Source organism: Carettochelys insculpta, chromosome 7, assembly GCF_033958435.1.
Source record: "Carettochelys insculpta isolate YL-2023 chromosome 7, ASM3395843v1, whole genome shotgun sequence".
In the NCBI taxonomy this organism is placed as follows: Eukaryota; Metazoa; Chordata; order Testudines; family Carettochelyidae; genus Carettochelys; species Carettochelys insculpta.
The window spans coordinates 8367986-8380060 of NC_134143.1; the positions used below are offsets into that span (position 1 = coordinate 8367986).

General features: G+C 44.3%; 1 protein-coding gene across 3 annotated transcripts in view; it reads left to right on the top strand.

Annotated features, from left to right (window-relative positions):
* Nucleotides 1-3523: 3523 nt before the first annotated feature.
* Nucleotides 3524-12075, top strand: part of MAPK8 (mitogen-activated protein kinase 8) — a 116094-nt gene continuing 107542 nt past the window's right edge. For 2 of the 3 annotated variants that reach the window (XM_074999903.1, XM_074999907.1), the window contains exon 1: nt 3524-3599. The gene's annotated coding sequence lies outside the window, so the exon portion shown is untranslated. Of the gene's footprint in view, nt 3600-4517; nt 4700-12075 lie in introns of those variants that run through there. The other variant, XM_074999905.1, reaches the window with a different exon arrangement.

A 12075-nucleotide genomic window follows, 5' to 3' on the forward strand; every position in this document is an offset into this window, starting at 1 on the left:
CACGCAGTACTCAAGATGTGGGCATACCATAGTTTTATATAGGGGAAGTAAGATATTCTTTGTCTTATTTTCTATCCCTTTTTTAATTATTCCTAACATCCTATTTGCTTTACTGACTGCCGCTGTACACGGCGTGGATGTTTTCAGAGAACTATCCACTGTAATTCCAAGATCCCTTTCCTGATCTGTTGTAGCTAAATTTGCCCCCATCATATTATATGTATAATTAGGGTTATTTTTCCCAATGTGCATTACCTTACACTTACCTAAATTTCATTTGCCATTTTGCTGCGCAATCACTCAGTTTGCTGAGATGTTTTTGAAGTTCTTCACAGTCTGCTTTGGTTTTGACTATCCTGAACAGTTTGGTGTCATCTGCAAACTTTGCCACCTCACTGCTTACCCCTTTCTCTAGATCATTGACGAATAAGTTGAACAAGATTGGTCCCCGGACTGACCCTTGGGGAACGCCACTAGTTACCCACTTCCATTGTGAAAATTTACCATTTATTCCTACCCTTTGTTTCCTGTCTTTTAACCAGTTCCCAATCCATGAAAGGATCTTTCCTCCTATCCCATGACCACCTAATTTACATAACAGCCTTTGGTGACGGACCGTGTCAAAGGCTTTCTGGAAATATAAGTATACTACATCTACTGGATCCCCCCTGTCCGCATGCTTGTTAACCCCTTCAAAGAACTCTAACAGATTAGTAAGACACGACTTCCCTGTTCAGAAACCATGTTGACTTTTGCTCAACAAATCATGTTCCTCTATGTGTCTGACAATTTTATTCTTTACTATTGTTTCTACTAATTTGCCCGGTACTGACGTTAGACTTACCGGTCTATAATTGCTAGGGTCTCCTTTAGAGCCCTTTTAAAATATTGGTGTTATATTAGCTGTCTTCCAATCATTGGGTACCGAAGCTGATTTAAAGGATAGGTTACAAACCGTCGTTAATAGTTCTGCAATTTCACATTTGAGTTCTTTCAGAACCCTTGGGCGAATACCATCTGGTCCTGGAGACTTGTGACTGTTTAGCCTATCAATTAGTTCCAAAACCTCCTCTAATGATACTTCAATCTGGGACAGTTCCTCAGATTTGTCACCCGTAAAGGACGGCTCAGATTTGGGAATCTCTCTAACATCCTCAGCCGTGAAGACTGAGGAAAGAAATCATTTAGTTTTTCTGCAATGGCATTATCATCCTTGGTTGCTCCTTTTATGTCTCTACTGTCCAGGGGCCCCACTGCTCTTTTAGCACGCTTCCTGCTTCTAGTGTGCTTAAAAAACATTTTATTATTGTTTTTTGAATTTATGGCTAACTGTTCCTCAAAATCTTTTTTGGCTTTTCTTATTACATTTTTACATTTAATTTGGCAGTGTTTATGTTCCTTTCTATTTTGATCACTAGGATTTGACTTCCACTGTTTAAAAGATGCCTTTTTATCTCTCACTGCCTCTTTTACATGGTTGTTAAGCCATGGTGGCTCTTTTTAGGTCTCTTACTGTGTTTCTTAATTTGGGGTATACATTTAGTTGGGCCTCTAAGATGGTATCTGTGAAAAGTTTCCACGCAGCTTGCAGGGATTTTACTCTAGTTACTCTTCCTAGTTCAGTCTTACCCAAAATGCAGCAGTGGAAAGAATATTTTATTATACAGCTATAGGCAGATTGCAAAAACTTGCTAAATATTTACGTTGGTAAAGCTGAGCTTCCAATGAACATTATTTGTTCCTTGGACATTTAAAGAGCTTTATTAATTGATTAAAAAAACCCAAAGATGTGCTGAAAGTTTTTAACACACGTAAGTAAAATTTTAAACAAGCTTATGATGACTGCACCGTATGTGTGAGAGCAGTAGAAATGTACACATGCCAGATAAATACCTGCTCTGCTATAGGAAATGGTTTTTCCCTAAAATGTCCCTTATAACAAACCCTTTGTCCCTTACCTTTTATGTTGTGTTCTTTTTATTTCCACCTCACAGAGGTGGTGACTCTCGGGACCAGTTCTCAGTGGGGAAGGAATACTTAGCAGGGGAGACAGAGCTGCACACAGCCATGGTGGGTGTGGGGGGGACTGCTCCCCGATCGGGGGCATATGTAACTGGGGCCCAGAGGCACAGAACAGAGTAGCTGGTGCCATGGGGGACTGTCCTGGGGGGCCATACGGAGGTCAGGGAGCTGACTGTCTTGGTGGTGTACACAGAGACAGGGTCTGTCCTAGCGTGGGACATGAAGTTGACAGGCACATCATTGGGGATGGGGGTGAGAATGGAGACAAAGGGGACCATCCCAGGCAGGGGGCTTGTAGAACAGGGGAGTCTGTTGGGGTGCACAGGGAGCAGGAGTGGGGGGTTGTCTGAGGATGAGAGATGCAGAGGCTGGGGCCTCTGTTGGGGGGCACACAGAGCTGGGTGCCTGTCCAGCAGCTGGACCTGGGGGGTAGTGCACAGAACAGGCTCCTGTTCAGAAGGCAGGTGGGGGAGCAATTGGGGGGTGCACAGAGCAAGGGGGTCTGTCTGGGGGAACCAGGAGAGGTGATGGGGGAACACAGAGCAGGGGGGGTCTGTCTCAGGAAACTGGGGGAGGTGATGGGGGGGGAGAGTGGGGGCTGGACTGTCTGGGGGAACTGGGGGAGGAGAGGGGGGTACAGGGAATGGGGGGCTGTGTGGGGGTGCACAGAGCAGGGGGGTCTATCGGGGGAACTGGGGGAGGAGATGGGGGTACAGGGAATGGGGGGCTGCGTGGGGGTGCACAGAGCGGGAGGGGTCTGTCTGGGGGAACGTGGGGAGGAGAGGAGAGGGGTACAGTGAATGAGGGGCTGTGTGGGGGTGCACAGAGCAGGAGGGGTCTGCCTGGGGGAATGTGGGGAGGAGAGGAGAGGAGAGGGGTACAGGGAATGAGGGGCTGTGTGGGGGTGCACAGAGCAGGAGGGGTCTGCCTGGGGGAACGTGGGGAGGGGAGGAGAGGAGAGGAGAGGAGAGGGGTACAGGGAATGAGGGGCTGTGTGGGGGTGCACAGAGCAGGAGGGGTCTGTCTGGGGGAACGTGGGGAGGAGAGGAGAGGAGAGGAGAGGAGAGGGGTACAGGGAATGAGGGGCTGTGTGGGGGTGCACAGAGCGGGAGGGGTCTGCCTGGGGGAACGTGGGGAGGAGAGGAGAGGGGTACAGGGAATGAGGGGCTGTGTGGGGGTGCACAGAGCGGGAGGGGTCTGCCTGGAGGAACGTGGGGAGGGGAGGAGAGGGGTACAGGGAATGAGGGGCTGTGTGGGGGTGCACAGAGCGGGAGGGGTCTGCCTGGGGGAACCGGCGAAGGTGAGGGGCCTGCCCGAGGGTGCACAGAAGGGAGATTCTGTGTGAGGGACGGGGGGAGCACCCAGCGTGGGGGTCCTGGCACGGGGGCTGTGGCGGGGACGGCCGGGAGCGCTGTGGGGGCCCCTCCGGGGAGGCGGGGGGGAACCGGGCCCCGCGCGAGCCAGCGGCGGCGGCGCAGGGGGCGGGGCGCTGCGTCTGTGCGCGCGGCCCGGGCCCGGCTCCGGCTCCGGCTCCGGCTGGTTACTGGGCGGCCGCGGCGGAGGCGGTGGCGGTGGCGGTGAGTGCGGGGTCGCGGCCTGGCCCGGGGCTGGGCAGCAGCAGGAGGCCGGGCCGCTTCGGCAGCTGTTTCTGTCCTGCGAGGCTGCGGGAGGCCGAGCCGAGCCGAGCCGGGCCGGGCCGGGGTGGGGGTGGTGCCGGCGCTGCTGTGTGGCTCCTTGGGGGAGGGGCAGCGGCGCGGGGCGCACGAATTCTCGGGGGGAGGGTAGCTGGGGGAGGGGCCGCTCAGGGGGTGCGATAAGTGGCGGTTATGGGGAGGGATGAAGGGGGTAGGTGCAGTGGTCTGTTGGGGGAGGGGCAGCTAGTGGGGGTGCACGAAGGGCAGCTGATGGGGGAGGGGCAGCTGGTGGGACTGCCTGCAATAACAAATCGTGTGGGGGTGGGGAGGCTGAAGGGGCAGTGGTTTGCTGGGGGGAGGGCAGCGAATGGGGGTGCGATAACGGGCGGTTGCGCGGGGGGCGGCTGAAAGGGGTCGGTGCAATGGGCTGTTGGGAGGGGGAGGGCGGCGGGTGGGCATGCCTGCAGTGGGGTGCAATAATATGGGGGTGGTTGTGGTGGGGGAGGGGCGGCAGAAGGGGATATGTGCAGTGGTGTCGTGGGGTGGGGGTGGCTAGTGCGATGCTCGCAGTGGAGGTGCAGTAATAATGGGGGGCAGTTGGAGGGAATAGTGATCTCAGTGGAGGTGAATATGGAGAAATGAGAGATAGTGGGGGAAGAAGGGGTGCTAAAGCTGGGGGCTGTACACAAGAGGCTCTTGCTGTGAGCATTTGATTCAGGGGCTTTCATCATCTGTTCACTAAGTTTCATCTTTTTTGTGTTTTATACATAGGCAGAAGCAGGTGGATGGCTTTCCACAGGTTTTTGGTCTGGGAGGAAGGAGGGAGAGGTGCATGACCTAGAGGTGGTGGTGAATGGGGACCAGGAGAGCTTTCCCAAATGTGGAGATATGTTTGGAGGCGAGAGAGACAGGAGAAATATCTTTTTGTTGATCAGGCAGTAGAGGCATTAGGGCTAATGTACAACAGAGAGACACCTCTCCTTCGGACCAAGGCAACATAAGCTGAAGCTCTGGGAGGACCTCTCATCTTGCATACCTGCCCTGTATGGAGGCTTGGTAGAATTTGATATTACTTTTTTTTCTTTAAATAATTTTGACAAATGTTAATGTTATTTGAAAGTGTAATTTCCATCAGTTTAAATATCCACAGTTGTGGAAAATAGTGGGGGTTGGTCAAACAAAAATTTAGTTACAGCAGACATTAAGATTTACAAATCTCAAGTTTAATAGTCATTAAAACACAAATTGTCAACATTATGCCAGAATATACAAAGTAAACATACTTAAGTCAAACTCTAATAGTTTCTCAAGTAGTATTTTTCTTAATTGGCATATGTACCTGTAAATTTTTATTATTGTCAATGGAAATGTGTTTTGTTTTGTGTCTATAGTAGGATCACTGTTTATCAACACTTACCAATAATAATCTTTTTGTCCAAACTTACTTGTACTTACAAGCTTTTTGGGAGAAGGAGGTTTGAGTTGCTGTAAAATGTAGCAGTTTGAAATTAATGAGATCTGTAACAAAATTCCTTTTTGTCCTTTTGAATGTTTGACCTCCAAAGACAAACTGCTTTGTCCCTTCACTATTTTGTCTCTTTTAACCCTGATTTTTTTTTTGTCAAAAAGAAGTGAAGTGTTTGCAGCTTTTCTGTTGCCCATTTTTTAGTTGTTCTCTATTGCAAGTAGTATCATAATTGACTCTCAAAGCTTCTGTTCCCTCCCCCACATTTTTCTCTTGCTGTGGTTTTATTAATGTGAAGTACAAGAGTTTTGTTAATGGTCTCTGTTAGTAAGCTGTGCATGTGAATCCTATAAGCCTTGTTTCTTCCCAGGTATGGTGACACAGTTGGGTTTATACTGTCTTGCTGAATTTCAGTGTTACATAGAGGGGCCTTGGAAAAAGTAATACAATCATTTTTCAGCCCTGGCAATGTATCTGCTTTTTTGGCCTGACTATAGTTATGTAAACAGAAATAATATTTTATCTATCTATTTGGCAAAGTCCACTTACTCTAGGGTGAGTGTGTGAGCAGAATTTTTCAAGCTTATACTACAGTGTGGTTTCATTTAGCACTTTGGAGATTATTATTGGGAACAGCCTGCAATAGATTCATTTGAAAAACTAGTTTAATTTTAGAATTACAGGCAAATGCACTCCTGTTTGGCTTAATCAGGTGTTTTGAACAATGGTCTGTAGCATGTTTTATTTATTTGCATAAATTAGTGTGCCCTCAAGTGTTGAATTCATTTAGAATTAAATCATATTGTAGCCTGAAAGGGGATAGGGTCAAATTCTTACTTAGGGGACCTAACTAAAAGTGAATAGTCACAGAGAGGTAGCTGTGTTAGTCTGTATCTTCACAAAACAAAAAAGCAGCCCTGCAGCATTCTAAAGACTACCAAAATAATTTATTAGGCCTGTCCCATGAAAGTTCATCACCTAATAAATTATTTTGTTAGTCTTTGAAGTGCTACAGGACTGCTTTTTTAACTAAAAGTGAGTTCAGTGACTTTTCACACCTTTTGTACTGTACTTTCTGTGAAAAAGAATATATAATAAAGACCTCACTGATGAAATTTAAACATATGTACAATTCTGTTTTGACTCAATGGAGGCAGCCATCTTAAATTATTTTTCTCATATCTGAATCTAGTTGCATTTTTGTTTTGCATTGTTTCTGTGAAGTAAGTTTTACTAGGTAGAGCAAAACACTTTCCCTCATATATATGAAATTGTTTTCTTCACAGGTGTGGTCCTCTGCTTGCAGAGTGAGTTGAATGAAGTCTCTGCTAGTGCAGGATTTTAATTGTACACTTGACAGTTTGATGTCCATTCTTGTATTCTGATCAGTGAGATCTGATTTACATAGGTACACACATATGGAGATACATATGGGTTTAAAAAAGAGCTTGATAAATTTTTGCAGGTTAGGTCCATAAATGGCTATTAGCCCGGGATAAAGTATGGTGCCCTAACCTTCATAACAAGGGCAGGAGATAAATCACTTGATCATTGTCTTCTGTTCTCCTTCTCTGAGGCACCTGGCATTGGCCACTGTCGGCAGATGGGATGCTGGGCTCGATGGACCTTTGGTCTGACCCAGTATGGCCATTCTTATGTTCTTACACATGTCTCATGGAGCTAGCAGGGACCTCAAGTGGTCATTGAGTCCAGTCCCCTGCCTTCTTAGCAGGACTAAGATAAGCAGCGTGTATCTCTGACAGATTTCTTTTCAATCTGTTTTCCCCAGGTCCCTAAATGGCCTCCTGAAGGATCAAACTCTCAACCCTGGGTTTGCAAGGGCACTGCTCAAACCACTGAGCTACTTCCCCTCGCCAAAATCAAACCAAAAAAATACGAAACAACCCGCTCCCCCAATAGCGTGATTAGTCAGGGACCCTGTCTGTGGTAATGGCTGAAACGGCTAAGCATAGGGTTTGGGTTCTGAAGAAGGCCTCTGACATATTTCAGAAAAATTACTCCAAGTTCTGAACAAGCTGTTAGCTTTTTTTTCCCTGTTAGTTTTAATTTAACCTTGAAATTCTTGAAATATCAATTTATCATTGAAGTGCAGGGAGTTGGGGGGAGGAATCGACAATGGAGATCTGAAATTTTGGAAATACACTAGTCTTTCAGAATGGAATTATAGTCTTTAAAAAAGACTATAGAAAAATTATAGCATCTGATTTTATAAATGTGCTTTCTGTGCACCCTGAAAACCATATTATCTTGCTTTTTACTGACCAGTAAGAGTATTACTCCTGTTAGTCCTGCAGAGCCCATTTAGCAGTGGTAGGTGGAACATGATTCACTTCTGGCTTGTGCATCGTTACTGATAGAACTGCTAAGCAGATTTGTGACTGTAGAATCTTCACTGAGATGATTCAGGAATTAGAAGAGAACCAGCTTGCTTTTGTGATTTTTTTCAGGTGAGTTTTCAGGGTCGGTAGTTCGCTGGGTGGTGGTGCGGGGGAACCACTGCTTTGTATACTGAGCAAATTTGAACTAGAGTTGCTGAGAGACAATATGTTGAACTTCACAATGTTACTTTAAAATAATTTTCCATAATAGGAGAATTAGTGTAAAAGCTGTAGAAAAGGATTTTCCAAGGAAAGAACAGTTTTGTCAAACATGCTGATTTTTAGAGAGCAGTGCTTCTGAAGCTCTGCAGAAATGCATGTACAATTTATTTGGAAAATCCATTAGGTACATTTGTTTTAAGGTTAGGTATCTTTAATAAATTTAATAATATTCAGGTTCTTGATCTGAGGTACCTATAAGTTTAGGATACTTTTTATGTCTTACTAGCGGCCTGTGCTCTGAAGCAGTTCTTTAGCTACAGAGATGAAATTTTGATGTGGCCATTTTAAGCAATGTGTTAATGTTAGAAACTTGTTGGATTGTGGTTTTTTTCCATTAATGTTCAACAACAGTTTGTTGCTACCTTTCATTCTCAGCTATAAATACTTTTTTCATTTCTAGCAGACTGTTCCACAAGAGGTATGGAGTGCACATTGAACATTCCAGTTGTGAATGATCAAATATTGTTCATATGTCACAGAAATCACATGTTTAATGGAAAAAAAGTTGTAATTTGTAATGTGCTGAGAAATATACTACACTGTCGCCGTAGATGTTTTTTTTCTCCTAAGTTGCAGTTGAGGCATCTCGTATTAAGTAGAGATGTACTGTGTATTCTTTGACAAGTTATTCTGCTGAGTCTCTTTTGGTCAGAAGTACCCTTTTAATAATGGGTATAAGATAGTTCATCTACAAAATTAGTTTAAAGCACTAAGTCAAAATGTTCTCAACAGATTTCTTTGGCTATATTAATAATTAATAGGTATTATTAATAATAATAATTATTATTATTAATAAATGAATTAAAAAATTAAAACAACAGTTGGGTTAAGTAAAAATCTATCATTTATTGCTCTCTTGTCAGCTCAGGTACTCCACCAGACCAAGAAGCAAAAAGGAAGTTACTCGGAGAGCTTCTCCCACCTATCCCTTACAGTGTAGACCCCATGACAATTTGACCTAAGATATGTCGCCTCCAGTTACACTATTTGTGTAGCTGGAGTTGTGTACCTTAGGTTGACATTAACACTTGGCGTAGACATGTTTAGTATTGGTGGAAAATGTGAGGTTGGTAGCCTCTGGGACTTTTTGGGACACATGTAGCCTAGATGGCATCTGTACTTAGCCCTCTACTACTTCATTCTGCTGGCATACTTATGTTTCCGTATTAATTCTACGTATTTATCTATCTAAGGATACCATACAAGATGTTTGTTCTGTTTGGTTGTATGTGCCATCGAGGTCAGACTGTGAAAGTATTGTCATTGGGACTGGGAGAAATGCCTGTTCATGTCATGTAGGGAGCTGAATATTAACCTAGAACAGATGTGAGCTGGTAACTGGGGGTGTGTCCATGAGGAGGACTTTCACTTATTCATTTGAGCCAGTGCAAACACATAGATGGACACTTGGTGGAAAAACTGGCTGTGGGTTTATTTTGCGGGGGAGAGAGAGCCCATGGTTTGAGCATCGGCCAGCTAAACCCAGGGTTGTGAGCTCCGTCCTTGAGGGGGGCCATTTAGGGATCTGGGGCAAATACATATAAAAAAAAAAAAACTCTATTAGGGATGGTGATAGGTCCTGCTGCGAGTCCAGGGGACTGGACTCAATGACTTCTGAAGGTCCCTTCCAGTTTTTTGACATAGTATCTTATCTTTGTAAATTTTGCTTGTGGAAACTAAACCAGTATAAACCGGATTAAATGGGATGTGTTTGCCAAACTACAAAACTTCACTGATGTGATTATAAAGAAAATTAGTTACACTTTTATTTAGACCAATGAAACTTTGTGAGGAGATCAGCCTTTGAAGTGAGGGGTTCTTTATCTCATTATCAATGCCTTGAGGCATTCTAATGTGCTTTGTCTTGAAAAATATCACTGTAAGCATGTTAATCTTAGAATTTAACAGGTAACAATCACCAGCAGCTGTGGCAGAGTTCTTTTACTCCAAGACTTGAGCAATGGTTAAAGGATAATTTGGTGTGTTGTTTTTATGTGCCCCTGAAATAGAATAAGTTTTTTGGAAATATTTCAAAGAAAGTTGGGGTACAGCTAGAGGGAAATCTTGGGGAAATGATCCAGGAGAAGGCAGAGAATTCCTCTTTTTAAAGCTGTAATGCTTTTATTGCTATTGTGATAGTTATTTTGGGGAGTTGGTGCTGCTGTGACTTGTTTACATCCTACTCATTTATCTTCATTGAAGACAGTAATTTAAAAATAATCCAAATTGTTTTTTTGGAATTTTCTGGATTAGAAGGAAACTTGCCTATAAATAGAATTTTTTTTTAAATTCTTTGTAGGGAATACAGGTGGTTTATTTTAATGGTATATTGTAATATTTAGAAACTAATAGTTTAGGACTTTCCCCAGAGAAGGATTGCTATTGGAATTCCAGTGTTATGCCATGAGAGCACAGCATGCAAATACTCTGAAGATATGTCTGTATGCATTGAGATATGAGTGCAGCTTGTGCAGACATACATGCACCAGCACAGTTAAAAATAGATGTGGCAACACAGTCTTCAGTAATCTAAGTAGGTATCCGAGGTCTCCAGCATGCATGTACAGTCCATGCTGAAATCTTGTGCTCCCATACTCATTCCAATAATTTCAACTATGACAGTGCATATATACCTGCCTGAGCTGCAGTCACACCTCACACTGCAGTATAGACATTACTATGCTATCCATGAAGTCCTCCAATAAACCCAGATTTAATATTGCCGATATATCTTGAAAACTTTCAGAACGTCTATGTATTGTATAAAGACAGACAAAAAGGAGCAATCCTAAAATCCATGTTGGGTAAGTTTAAAACAGCATTTGCCAAGCTGTGTTCTGCGGAACACTGGTGTTCCGTGCAAGGTGAATAGGTGTTCTGTGACAAAATTCTGATGATAACATTTTTCCTTCTAAAATATTAAATTTGAAATTGTGTGTGTATCAAAAATATTTGAATAATATTTAGATTGCAGTTATATTACTATTTATAATGCATTCATAATAGTATAATTATGCAACGCATGCTGAAACAGTTGATTTGGATTATTTCGTCACGAGTTGTGTTCAGAGAAAGCATGTGATGCTACATTTGCTATGAGGAGCCAACTCTCCAGCATCGTTCCTAATCAGGGGTTTCAAGCGAGTAAAAAGTTAATCGCAATTAGTGTGATAAATCGTGCTGTTAAATGATGATAATGCTATCTAACCCTGAACCCCAGTGGGAAGTTTGTTTGCACAAAGAGGCAGCTTTTGCGCTGTGTGGGTGTCTCAGACAAAAAGAAGTAGAAGGATAAACAAAATTTCTTCTTTATTTCAATTCTAGACTTTTGAAGTCCTAACAATATCTAGGCTTACTAAAAAATAACCATCAAAATATCTTTTTCAGACTTATTTTGTAAAGGTTCGTATAAGGCCCTTAGGGACAGATTTTTAAAAGGATTTAAGCTACTGGCAGTAGTATCCATATGCCTTCAACACTGAAATTTCTGGCCATTAGTGAGTATTTAGGAATCAAATTCTATGCACAAATGGGACCTGAGAAAAAGCGCCAAGGCTCTTGATAGAGAGACAAAAGAACAATTGGATTATAACAGGAGTAAAACACAGGGGAATAGGAACAGTGGCCAAGATGCTTCACTGAAGTGCTGGTAGCTTTATGCAAACATAGAAACTGGGATCCTGATTCTTTTAAACACTGAATGGGGATGACCATTATATGGTTGTGGGGTGCATGTAAATAGTTCACTGGACCATGTCTACTTTAGAAGCTAATTAACATCTTATACAGGTGGGTGGAGGGGCTCCGGTCAGGCCCTGTGATGCTCTGTGGACATGGTCCTGGGACATGGCAGCCAAGATCCTGGCAGATGTGGGGGGAACCCTTCTGTCCCTGGCCCCCTGCCATTTTTGCAAATTCTGCAGCTGTCTTGTCCTGGCTAAGGAAACTTTTAGCTTCTCTGCCCTCTTATTCCTGGGTTCCCGCTCTGCCATGTCTGGCAGGGCCTGTGTCTTCCCGCAGGGTGTCTCAAGGTGTGGCTACCCAGCCTCAGTGTGGCTCCCCACACTCCCCAGCAGCTGGCAGCATCTTTTCTGGGCACAGGGCAGGGAATTGCAGTCAGCTCTGCTGGGAGCATCCCAGGGCCAAACTCTCCCTCTGCAGCCTGCCTGACTGGGGAAGCCGGGGCACCCCTCCAGAGGCTGTACTGTGGGGGAATCTCTCTTATCTTCTCCCTCCCCCAAGTGCTGCACACCCTGGTCCAGGTGTTGTGCAGGGGTTCTGGCCAGGCTGGGAGTGCTGCCCACTCTTGGGGGGCAGAGGGATTGCCCAGCTG